Here is a 13,872-nt window from a genome sequence, read left to right as displayed (position 1 = left end):
AATATTAATTCTAGATACTTTTGTGACATCATTTCAGAGAAACAATATTTTGTCTGAACAGTTAAGTGTTTATGACCGCAGAGTCACCTGTTTTGCTAGCGGTGGAAATATTTCTTTGCTAACTAGATCAGAGAACATTGCCAGCTACTTAAAGCAATAAACCATCAATTCCCTACTATACAATTACATGATGAAATTAAAAAAAAAAAGCGTTTCTAAACAAGAATCGCTCACCAAAACAATTGTGGCACTGCACTCCTTGATTGTGGAAAATTCTATTTGCATATAATTTTTTTTTTTTAAAGAAGATCTCAGTGAGGGAAAATAGAATTCCAGTATTTCAGTTGTCTTCACCTTTATAAAGTCTGGTGGGTTTGGACTCATAACAGCATTTTGTAGTAAAGTTTAATACTACAAAAATGCATTTCTAAACAAGAACTTTTATATATACACATGGATATGTAGAGAGATATAGATATATGAAATATAGATAGATATATATATTGTTGAGCGTTGCGATCCAAGAGGCAGAGCTACTTGTTAGCCTGGGAATACTCTGGTTTGAATTCAGACTGTCTTGCATGCCCAGACTCAGAGGATTCTAGGAAAGTTGAAAAACCAACATTGTTAGGGCTAAATCTTACTTGCCTTTTTATGTAAATAGTCTCTCTGAAGCCACTAAGTGGAGGAACAAACAGATTTGGCCCATAGATTATGACAGCAGAGTTAACCTCCAACTAATTTACTGTAACATCTGCTGGTCAACCAGAATTTCACCCCTCCTGCCTAGAAGATTGTCACAAGGCTTATGTACGTGGGGGAGAGTTTATAAAGCTAACAGTGGAAGAATTCACATATTCTGCTAACTAACCGGGCTACCCCACTTGGAAGGGTCAGTCTGTTAGTAGAAGTAGACAACAGTGGTGCATGCTTGGGGAGACCTCTCATGGAAAAAGGAACGGAGGAAAATAGAAATGTGGGAGTACTATGAAAAGGTGCATTTTCACTGAGCGGGAATCCTTTATGGAGAACAGAGACTATGATTTATGGCTTTTGAGCTATTACAAACTATAACAAAATACAAGATACAGATAATTGAAAAAAGACTATTTTCTTCTACTATGGGTAGGTTAATAAATTAAAAAGAGAGAGAAAATACATACTTCCCTGAACATCTGAGGCTCTTTTTAGCTTGTTAAACAAAGCAAGAGAAGCCACATATCCCAAAATAAATTATAAACAGACTTATTGATTTAGTACCCTTCCTAAAAACACTTTATTTAAGGGATGTGAAACAAAACAAAATATAACACAGCAACCAAGATTGCTAGGGGTATGAGAAGATTTGGTTTACAATATATATATTTAACTTATATTTTGCATTTCCTATAACTCAATATAACTTGCCATAAGCTTAACATTGGTACTTGAATTTAAAAAACTTATCTTCCACAAAAGTATTCTTCCTTTGAGGATTACTTTATAAAGCATGCATTCCATCTACATGTTTGAATAATATCTGCAGATAAATAAGAGGCACTAGCCATATTAGCATAATCAATATACAATTTACAGAGCTACCCAGACAGAACAGAAAAAAAACATGTGTGCCATTATTTTAGTATCTAAAAATTACTGTCATTTCTGGAAGTATCTTTCTGCTTTTCCTCTCTCTTCATGTCCACATACAAACTAAGAAGAGATACTTATTGCCACCACCTATGCATAGATATTTAATATGATCAGGTAGATTAGTCACATAGCAGAGGCAAATTTAAGGTTCAGGCCTGCAAAGTGCTGAGCCTCTCAAATCCCATTTACATTCAATGGATTTTGTGGACTTGCAGCACTTTGCAGGGCCATGCCTTTAGAACATATTTTAATAAAAGGTTTAATTTGTATGGGGAATGCCAGCTGAAATCAATAAAGTGAGGGGTTAATTGCAGAATCACACCCTAAAGTAGTTCCTCTTGTTGATTCTTTCTCCACTTCCTCTACACCCTTCATGCTTTCTTTAAAAGTCATCATCAGCCAAATTCTCCCTATAGACATAGATACAAATACATATTCTCACTCTAACTGGTGCCAATGAAAGTCACAAATGTGACTCTGAGAGGACAATACAATCCTTCTTCAGTGAGGTTAGCAAACATATAATGTACACTACAAAACTGTATTAAGACATCTTGCATTCTTACTGGTCAGTAACCATCCTGATCCAACATCAGACAAGATCTAATTTTCCGAACCACCTTAAACAGTATCAATACACTTCCATTAAAGATACACTAGAGTGCGGCCTCTTTTATTAACTAAAATGTAGGGCTGAGGAGTTCATAAAATCAAATGTCTCAAAATTACAACAGGTACAGTGCAGAACTTGAAATATGGTGCACTGCATCAGTTTCTTCTTGTCCTTCAAGCCACTGCAAAGCAATTTCCAATGCACCAACGGCATCAGAATCTGAAGGCAGTGGAATCTGAAGCAACGTTGACTTGTTCTTTAATTGAGAGCACTTTCGTTGTATGATTCCCCCCCCCCCCGAAATATGATTTATATAATTAATTGTTTGTGAAGACTGGTGTTCATAAAATTGAGGTTCTACTGTACCAAAGAAAAATTTCAAGTGCCATTTAATACAATTTTTAAAAAGTAATAATCCTATCAACAAATATACATATATTTGAGATAACACTGGAAAAGGAAGGAAGGGTTCAGTTTAGTTACATACCCTGCCTCCAATTATTTTTAAGCTGTAATGTAATGATATTTTCTTAAAGCACAACTTACAAGTGTAAAGGATTCTTGGGGGAAGGGGTTGTTTAAAATAATAGAACTGAATGCTCATTATTATTACCAACCTTCATCCCCTCACACTTTCTTCTTCCTACAGAGGCTGCCACACACCCCTCCTGACATTCTTATCCATTTTACACACTCTCCTCTCCAGCCTGTCCCTCTATTGAGCTGCTTTTTCAGTTACTCTTGTATAAAAGCTAAACTGGGAGCAGTGTGGCTCCCAATTCAGCTGTGTTGGTTGGACAATAGTATTCCTATGCTGAAACAGTAATATTTTCTTAGACAGTACCTAAGAAGATAACCTTTCTGGTTAGGCACATTTAAAAGAAACACACACACACACGCCCCTTTGGACTGTTCTCTTTCAGCCCTCATATTCTTTATTCAAGGATTACAGCGTCCCAATGTGACACACTGAATCATGTAAGGAGACAGTCAAGTCTATGGAATATTATGGGTGAGAAAGGCAGAACAGAGACTCCTTCCAGCCACACAGAATTCTAGTGTCTTTCTAAACTTAGAACCTATTTTGTTTTCAAGACAGTTAGACCAGTTTTGTGTACTGACCTTGCCTCCCTAATCTCTCATCGATGAAGAAACACTTGGACTATATTTTAAATTGTTTTTGTTAGTAAGTTGATAACAATACTATGCATTTTACAAAGTGCCATTCATCCAAGAATCTCCAAGTTTTTTATAATCTTTAAGTTTCACAACATCCCTATGAGGCATTATTATATAGTCGCACAGATAACGGAACTAAGGTGCTGAGGACCAATTTCTCACTTTACTCCACCCCTTTTGCAGTAATACAAAAAGAAGCCAAACTGTTGCAATTCCACTGATCTCCCACTGGGTGCAGTCCATGCAATGTGAACAGAAACCCCTGCACACTGCAAGCAGTGTTCTAAAACATCCTGCAGGAGTGACAGTGTCATCCAGTGGGACCATAGCTATACAGATTTGCTGTACTGTCAGTAGACATTGCTAATAGTGCTGTTGCTCCGTGTCCTGCTAACAGGCTGTGGGAGAGGAAAGAGTCCTTTTTGCTCCCTTCCCCTGTACTTAGTTCATTTATTTCAACTGGATCTGGCTCCAAGAAATTAAGTGACTTCCTCAAGCTCACTCCAGGCCTACATGTGCATGCTGCTGAGTGCCCCCAACTCCCATGGAAGTCAATGGAAAGGAGGAAAATCAGCTCTTCTCAGGACCATGCAAGACACTGGCAGAGCAAGGAACTGGCTTCAGGAGTCCCAACTCCAAGTCCAGTGCTCAGACCTTTTGGCAACCCTCCCTCCCTTCAGTGGCCACACTTAGCTGAAAGCTATTATTTACTTTCAAGAACATAATTATAGATAACCAGTCCAGCACGATAAAAATCAAAAAGTGAAAAGAATATCCAAGATAATTTTTTTGAGCAGTTACAAAGCCCTTTATGTAATAGTAATGGTTTCAGAGTTCAGATTCCTCATAATACACCTCTACCTCGATATAACACTGTCCTCGGGAGTCAAAAAATCTTACCGCGTTATAGGTGAAACCGCGTTATACTGAACTTGTTTTGATCCACCGGAGTGCGCAGCCCCCCCCTTCCCCCCGGAGCACTGCTTTACCACGTTATATCCGAATTCGTGTTATATCGGGCTGCGTTATATCGGGGTAGAGGTGTACAATACAGCTACACATAAACCATACTTTTTTTTCTCTCTCTCTCTCGTAACTTCCGTAAGGCATAGGTGATGAGTTATATGGTACATGGGCAGAGGGACATAATTAAGAATTTAGGTTATTTTTGCAGGCCTCTACCTGCAACCTTACTTAGGAAATAGGGGACTAATTAAATGTTTCCCACAAAAAGCTGAACTCTTTTAAAGAAAAGCACACCTGAAGCAATCTGATTTATGGATCACAGAGATTAGAAACAGAAATAACCACTGGCCAAAATGTTCAAACCTAGGTGACTGAATTTAAAAGTGATCTGTCAAAAGTGATGAGTACCTACAGCTTTGTGGATGCTCAACATCTCTGAACGGTCAGTTCACTTAGTTAGGTGCCTAATGTCAGGCAACAAGATTTAGACTTTTTGGCCACTGACTCCATTCGCAAAACTATAGATATTAAACTATAGATATTAAACTAATGATGCACATTTATCTTAGTCAAAAGGCCAGTTCTTTCAGTATTAATTTGAATGAGCTAGGTTGTTCTTTGTCTAAATGTTTATCAGAGAGTTGCTTCCATAGAATTCACTTCTTTGTTTTAAGATGTTGTACATCACCTTTTGTTCTTCCTTTTATCGTTCTTGTCTTTTACTTTTCTGCAACAAGAAAAGTACTCAGTGCTCACTCCCCTTCCTCTCTTGATTAACATTTGTATTTGGCTCACTAACCTTTTCCACTGAATCTATTCAACAGCTTCACCTTAAATCACAAGACATAAATCTTTTTCCCATGCTCTGGCTCTTAACTGCATAACCCAACCACTTCCCAGAAGTCACACACAAAGGCCAATAGTCAACCATTTCGTCCACCTATTTTTAGGATGATAAAAAGTTGCACTGAGCATACATCTTGAAGTCCCTGTTGTTCTGAGATTAGAGGATCAGAGATTCCAAGGAACACAATTGCAAGGAAGGAAGTGAAGAATAACTAAAAGACATAAAGCAAACACACACACACACACACACACACATACCCCCGCAAGCCCATCACACACATTGGTACTATCAGAAGTTAGAAAACATGTTGACACCATTAGGGAAAAAACCCCATAACCCTACCCCCTTCCCCCCCCCCCCCCGGGTAATATATTTCAGAGCCAGAGCATGTTTTGTTGACTAACATCTAGCTTCGCCTTATCAAGGGCATGGCCTCATAATGTCACTTTATCTGATATGTGTAAAAGAAATATTTTACAATGAAGGGTTTTTTTCTCTGTTAAATCCCTTCAAGACATTAATGAGTCAACAATGGAAAGTGAAACTTTCTAGTTTTACAAAAGTATCCAGAGTGGGGAAATAAAAATCTCACTCAAAAATCAGCCATCAGGGAAGTTGTTTTCTAATGTTCATTAAGCAGGTAAATACAATCTGAGGTAAAGAAGCTCTAAGTTTTACTCCAGATCCAGGACACTAAAAATTGGGGGGAACATTGAAATTCTGAATATTTTTCCCAACAGTGCTTATTTTTAGTAGGATATAAAGGTGTCAAATCCTGCTTCACCTAGGGCTCTTTGACCAAAGGCTAGCACAGCCAGATTGAACACATTTATTTCTAGTTACCAATAAAGAAAAAAAAGTGATGCAGTATCACTAAACAGCAAAACAATTCACACACCACAGAATAAAGAAATAAATAAATAAATAAATAAAATAATAAAAATGTACTACATCAAATTAAGCATACTGTAGGGTTTAAGAGATTCAAGAAGGGGGTGGGGAGTCAAACCTTGAAAGATACTGTACTTATTTAAAAATGGAATAATATTTCAGATGAATTACTAATGCAAACAGTAAGCCCTCTCTCCTGTTCCCATTGAAGTCAATGGGGGGCGGGGGAATACGACACCTGCCATTAATATCAGTGGTGCAGGATTCAGGATGTTTTTAAAATGTGGACAACTGACAAGACTCCTGTACTTAGAGAATACATAGTAAAAGAAGTTGAAGTGTAAGAACAAAAAGCTGCTGTAAATCATGCACAGTGGGTGTTCTTTAATCTATAGTATCTCTCCACTGAAAATAAATGTTATGCACATCCCAGAAGAATACAGGCCACATAATAAATGAATCCTGAAAAACATTTTTCTTCTTCTTCTACTTAAGCATTATGGAGTAAAAAAGTCTTCAAAAAAATAGTAAAGGAACGCAAAAAAATAACTTTTATGGTAAAAAAGAGTTTGTACAATTTTAACTAGTACTGTAATATTGGAGGAAAATATTCCTGATTTTAACTTCTTTTTGTGAAGGTACTAACGGCATCTTACACACATATGCCACAAAAGAACTGAAAGCAGATTTTTTGTAACCAGACTAAAACCTCAAGAAAGTAGGCAGACTGAATGAAAATGCTAATTGTAATGTGTAATAATAAAAATACCCCCAAGATCAGCCCAATCTTTTTTTGCTATAGCATAGTCCCCAGGCATATGGCTAACTACTGCCTGATCATTATCCTGGTTAAAACTAAAGCTACTGAAGTTTAGGAGGATTCATACCTAACAGAATTTATTTCATCTCTAATAATTGCTAAACTAGCATAATTACTCATACTTGAAGTGGAATGTGATACATGCTAAGAATCCAAGATGCCTAAAATTAAAGTTAAAACAAAAACAAAACCCACTACTGAACTCTGTATTCAAAGATTCATCTTTTGTCAGACTTCTATGCCAAGTGTTGCATAATGATTTAGAATTATTTAAAAGCTTCCCTTACACTATTTGACTATTACAAAGAGAACAATTGAACAACTTGAATGCTTACGTTTCAATTGCTTTGTAGTAAAATCATTGCACAATACTTTTAAAACCAGACAGGTACCTTTCCACAGTCCAACAGATCAATCATACACAACTTCTGTTAGAGCAAAATTTAGTCCCCACAAGGGGAAAAAATAAAATTATATATATATGACCACAATTCTGATTTAATTGAAATAGGATAAGAAAGTTGCATTTTCCCCATACCCAGTGGGACTAATACTGACTTTTGACAGTACCACAGGATCCTACGGAAAACTCCAAATATATTTCAGACAAAGGCTATGTGTACACTAACCAAGTAAGTTGACCTATGCTAGGCAACTCCAGCTATGTGAATAACGCAGCTGGACTCAACGTACCTTAGGTCGAGTTACCATGGGCTCAATGCCAAGGGGGAGGCGGGGTCGACGGGAGATTTTCTCCCGTCGACTTACCTTACTCTTCTCGTCAGGGGTAGAGTACAGGGGACGACTGGAGAGTGATCTGCAGCCGATCTGGCGGGTCTTTACTAGACCCGCCAAATCGATCTCAGAGCATCAATCTCAGCTGTAGTGTAGACCTGCCCAAAATGTTTTTCCTTGAGATATCAGTATTCATACCACATTCTTAATCAGTGTTTCAAACAAAAAAGCATTTAATCCAGAAGATATCTACATGAAATTCTAACAGGCTTGGAGAGGGAGGGAGTTTAAGTCCTTTTCTCATTTACAAACACTTAACTAAAAAAAGGTAGAAAGGGTTTTTTTTTACAAAATTTATGAGATTTCAATACAGAGGCATCCATTTCATAACAAAGAAATTAAAGCCATTAAACCAGTTACACAGAATGAATTACAGGAAAGCATACATTTTTAACAAATCTTAGATCATGGTGGAACATGTTATCCTACACGTCTCCATATTAAGAGCCTCTCTTGTTGCAAGAGTTAGCTGCAACTAGAAAACCCAAGCCATACTTCTAGTCCTTTTAAGGCATCTTTATCTAAAGATTTCAGCCTCATGGCAACTAACAGTTCAGTTCATAACTATTTACAGATAAAGGTTTCCAAGATACAAGTTCACCTGCTCCTGAGAAATGGTCCAATAGACTTGCACTGGTCCCAGAAAGCAATTGAATATCATTTTTGTAATCCTGAAGTTGATAAAGTCAGTCATAAACATTAGCCACGTCAATGAGAATTACTTAAGGGGGAGCAACATTTTTTTTAATCAGACATGGGAATAATCTGGCAAGACAAAAAAAAGTCTAACTATAAATAGCCTGTACTATAACATTATAAGATGGTCATTTTAAATCCCTTTGAAATTTGATTTTTTATGTATGCTTTTGTGTTCAATATCTAATATTTGCCCTTTTTGGGTGGCCAAATAAAAGCCAACAATCCACTCATGCATCAAAACAAATGGTTTTGCTTTTCAGACCAAGTGGAATCTTATGAATGTTTTGTTCCCTCCCTATAAGATGATTATGCCAGAACCTCTGAGATCCTGAAACCAGGCCTTTCAGAAAAAGTTCTTTGGACCAGCCATACTAAAACTTTGAGTTGAGTTCAAAGGAATCATGCCAATAGTAATTGCTGTTTTTGTTTATGCTAGACTGTCTGCAGATTAGACTATAATCAATCTAATGACTAACATCCAGTCCATGTAATTTAGAGGTTGGACAGTGTGGGGGTGATAAACATTCAGCTAGTTGAGAAATTAAATAGAAGTGTTACTGTTTGATGGGGATTTGAATGTTAAATTCTTTCTTAACTATTGTTACTAATATAGCTACCTTTTTGTTACAATAATCCACTACCTTCTACCTTAAATACCAGTATGCCATAACATCTGGGCCTCGTATACAAGAAATGTATTATTGTTTCAAATATATTATAGAGAACTAGTCACATTAAATACACACATAAATATGGGGATGAAATTTATCATCTTCATCCACTACCAACTTTGCAGAAGTTACAGTTGCAAATGCAGCCAAGACGGAAAGAGTACCTTGGTTTTCCTCAAAAGAGGGCACAACTCTAAGAAATGCAAGGCATTGCCCTGGTATCATTTCAAGATACATGCCCGTTTTAGGCAGAATATATGTATATAGTACAGTGAGCACATTTTTTCCTTCTCTTCTTTCTAGGAGCTAAACATTTAATAAAATAAGCCACAGAATTATAAAACTGGGTTACTAAATATCAGTACCAGGAAATTCATTTTGAAGTGACAAAGAAAAATAAAAATGCTTAAATAAGTCCTCAGAGTTCAATGTTTCTATTAAATTTGTGGGACTATACCAGCTCCCTGTGGTGGCTTATTTAACACCTACAATTTCTAGCGATTTTTTCCACACACAACTTTAGTCTAATGGATATGACCTGACTTTGGTTGAGAAGGATGGGATTTAAAGATACATTAGGACTGCCTTTTCATTCAAATTTGCTAATGAATATCTGTTTTTTTTTTCCTCCCACAGATGACATGGATGACTACGTTTTCATAGCATCCATATATTTCTAAACAAATAATTTCTGATTAAAAAAAAAACTTTAAGAACAAAAAACAAATACCCCCAAGTGAAAGAAAAAGGGTCAGTAACCTAAGTGTGATATCTTACAGAGTGTGCCAAGTTACAAAAGCGTTAGCCATTCAAGAAGCCAATTTAAACAAGACACAACTGAACTGCTCTTTACCCCTTGCCTCCTCAGCTCAGGAGGTCCCAAGTACAGCATCCTAAATACATTTAGGGCAATTCTGGCCCTCAAGCATTCTGAGTTTAAAAAGGAATATAAATGACCAGTCCTCCCTCATCATCTTCTCCTTTGCAACTTGGCTTTTTTGTAGCTTTCACACTTATATATAGCTGACCTGCACTACTTCCCCTCCCTTTTTTTAGGTATGTGTTTAAGATTGTTTTGATCACATAGAACACATACAATAAGGATTCCTTTCAGAAAAATCACCACAAGAAATGGGATAAATAAACTAGCAAAATAAAATATAGGTCAATACTGATAAGTTTCATGCAACTGATTCTACGTATATTAAAAACAACCTAGCAGTTTAACTTCTTTTTAAAGATTAAGTCACTTAAGATATTCAAATTAAAAATCTTGTTTTAAATGTCTCTGGATGGAGAATTATTTGTTCACCTATGCCCAAGCATGTATTTACATATCCCTGAAGTGCATGGTAAACAGCTTTTCATAAACAACAATAGTCTTCCTTGTGCATAGGTAAATGTTTTTATTGTTTTTAAAATGTTGGGAGAGGGGGTAGCTATTGTTTACCCTACCTTGTTTCTGATTTATGTCAAAAGCTGGTACCTGTCAGCAAGAGTTACTAGGATAATTAGACTAAGACTATAGTTACCAGCAAACCTAAAAGAGGAAAAAAACAAACAAAAGAAAACTAATTCACAAACGTATTTTCAAAAAACAAAAGACATTTAGTCATAAGTGAGTTAGCACCCACCATTTCTAATGAACATTACTTTCATGCATTCAACATACAGACTCCCCAAAATTCAACTGTCATTTTGTTTTTATGTATTTACCTGCCTTGTGTCACTATTCCCCTAAGATACAAGTTTCAAATTATGTTATCAAAAGTGACAGCCATATCAGAAATATATTTTAAACCTTTTCCCATCAGAAAAAGTTACTAAGTACATGACAAATTGCAAATTTACTGTGTAGCTCATGTTTTGTTTAGCCATGGAAACAGTACTCATGAATTTAAAGAGCTTCTTTACATAGATGTATATAATAATTTAATTTAGATGAGAAATAGTTTGGAAAAAACTGTTTACTTTTAAACTACAGATCTTGCTTATCTCCTAATGATTAAGCTACTAATCATTAAAAGGAACCTAAAATCAATGTTGCATTTAGGTTTCTGTTGAAATTCTAACAGACAACATTTGCAATGTTACTCACAGCTATTGTTTCTTCATAAAAAATTAAGATGAAATATTTGAGACACAGCATTTTCAATTTAAATGCTATAAAATAATCTTTAAACTTCTCAGCTGATTCATGCTGCTATCCCACCTAGAAATCTTACAATCAGATTGTCCTCAGCTCAGAATATTACTAATCCACTCAAAAATGGACACCATTCAAGAAAAATAAAATGGGAAAATGAAAAAAGTCAGATATTTGAACAAAGGCCACCAAGAATGATAATCTGCTTCTTAAGAATAATTACTGCTGCAATAATTATACATGATTGATTTACTATTTGTATTTTTAATGGAGAAATAATAAATATGGCACGATACACATTTCTTCACTGTATCTGTGTTAAATATTTAACAGTTTCTTACGTGTATAGTATACTGTCACTAAAACTCAAGCCACTCCATCTGCAATCTAGGATTTTGCTATTTGCTCATTTTAGGAAATCTTAGGCTACTAGTACAAAAAGCAGATTATGCTCAGACCTACACATAAAATGGAAGCTGAATTTTTGAGTTAATTTAAGTGTTATTTACAGAAAGGCACTTGAAAAAACATGTTTTCATTCTGCAAAATGTGTGAGTACCACACATACATATGCTTATATAAATTAGTATGATGAAAACATGGTTCTATTCCGAGAGAACAATTTACACCATTTCCCCATTCATTTTGTGTTTCTTTATCTGTAGTAGATTTGTAATTCCAACTCTGTATTTGTTCAGTTCAACTTTTCTAACATCTATAAATATGACCAACTGATGTCCTACTTATGGGCCATAAAAATCATATGGGCATGTAAATAAACCCTCATTAGGGAAGTCCAGAACTAAATGAATGCACAACCAACAAAACTTTGTCGATTCATTTTAAAAGATAAGTGAAGAGCATCACATTTGTTCTTCACACACTGATGAACAAAAGCACTACTGAACTGTACAAACTTCAGTAAATTTTAAATATACGACTGCAAAAGAATGCAAGGCAGCAAGTTCAAGACACTATCCCCTTTTGAAATATTTGGAAGAAAAGAAAAGAAAAAAAAAAGAAATAGAGCCCGATCCAAAGCCCACTGAAGTCAACTGAAAGACTTTGGAAGGGGAACTTTGAGAGTTTTGTTATAAGCAAATGAAACACTATTTTTAATGGGTCCTGCTGTACATGTTCATAGAAGCTGATCCTGCTCCACTGAGAATTGAATAATTGTGTGGACTTCAATGCAACTAACTCCTGATTTACACCACTGTAGCTGAGACAAGACTAAGGCCTGTTCCTTTTACACTAGGAAAGAGCTCAGAGGCACATCCCCCCCAGCACCCTTCCAGGGTCTGTATTCACAGCATGCACAACCCTCCAGGCTTCCAAGTTCCCAGCTCTTTACTATGGCAGGCCTTCTTCCTTCGCCCCCACCCCCTCCACGTCTGACCCATTATGGGCTGGAGCAGCGTGTGTTTGACTCGGCCTCGCAACAGCTCCGGAGCAAGGGGCAAAGCCAAGTGGTGATGACAGAGCCCCCGCCCAAGAGGGAAGCCGAATTTGGGTGGGACCAGCGTTCCCCCGACCAGGCCAGCTCGCAGCCCTGTCTCTGCCCAGCCCAGGCACTGGGGTTACTGGGGCAGGACCAGGACCACGGAAAGCCACAAACTGGCGGGGAGGGGGGCAAAGGCCGGGGAGGATGCTACGGCCAGCGCCTTCCTCGTCCCGGCTGGGGAGGGCGAAGAAAGCGCCGGGCGGGGGCGGGAGGCAGCCGTGTGGGGCCGGCCCAGGAGCGGGGGAGGCGGCAGCAGATGGGAGCAGGAGCGGGGGAGGCAGCCACGCTGGGGGGCGGCGCAGACGGACTCTCTCCCCGGGACGTTCCCGGGCCCCGCCACATTCTCACAAGCCGCCCTTTGTCCTCCTCCTCCTCCTGCCCCCGGGCCTCTGCGCCCTGCTCGCGGGCGGGGGCTCGGGCGCGTTCCTGGAGGCTCCCTCCAGGGGGGTTCTCCTCCCCCCTCTCTCAGTGCCCACCCCCTGAGCGCGAGCTCTCCCCTGGCACACCCCCCCCCCACAGCAGGCGAGGCGGTGGACGGGGGGGGGTCGTTTCACGTGATTGCCACACTCCCACATTCCATCACAGCTCCAGCTCCACCAACTCCAGCCTCCAGATCAATAACTTCAACCCTGGCCCTCCTCCTCCTCCTCCTCCTCCACATCCCAGCAAATCCCACCCCCGGCTAAAAAACTTCCTTCTCCGACGGAGACCGAAAGAAACTGGACTTCAGTGGAGGGGGAGGGGGAAAGTCTGCAACTTTCTTTAAAAAAAAAAACAAAAAAAACCTCTTACAACAATCAACTCCCCTTACATGAAATGTCTGTAGTCAGTGGCTAGCCCGTTACTTTAAAACACAACCATATGTCGAACCTGATCTTAGGACACCATCGACATGAGAAATGGTGGGCAGGAGAGGTTTGTTTTCTTTGCCATGCTTAGGTTATTACCCAGCGCCACACTTGAGTAGCTTGTAATTAGCTGGGGAGGGGGGAGAGTTCTTTGGGGGGAGTTTGCAGAATAAAGCACTTTTTTATTATTTTTTTTTTAAATCACAAGGTTTGCAACATTTAGGAGGCCAGGTTTCAAAACCAACAACTTTTCCATCCTGT

General features: G+C 38.2%; 1 protein-coding gene across 7 annotated transcripts in view; it reads right to left on the bottom strand.

Moving 5' to 3' along the window:
- The window catches only part of ZNF521 (zinc finger protein 521), a 266,677-nt gene that overhangs the window by 251,456 nt on the left and 1,349 nt on the right, over positions 1 to 13,872 (bottom strand). The gene's annotated exons all lie outside the window — the stretch shown is intronic.

Source organism: Mauremys mutica, chromosome 2 (assembly GCF_020497125.1).
Source record: "Mauremys mutica isolate MM-2020 ecotype Southern chromosome 2, ASM2049712v1, whole genome shotgun sequence".
Classification (NCBI taxonomy): Eukaryota; Metazoa; Chordata; order Testudines; family Geoemydidae; genus Mauremys; species Mauremys mutica.
The sequence above is the reverse complement of the archived record's forward strand: the minus strand, read 5'-3'. Positions and strand labels throughout refer to the sequence as shown.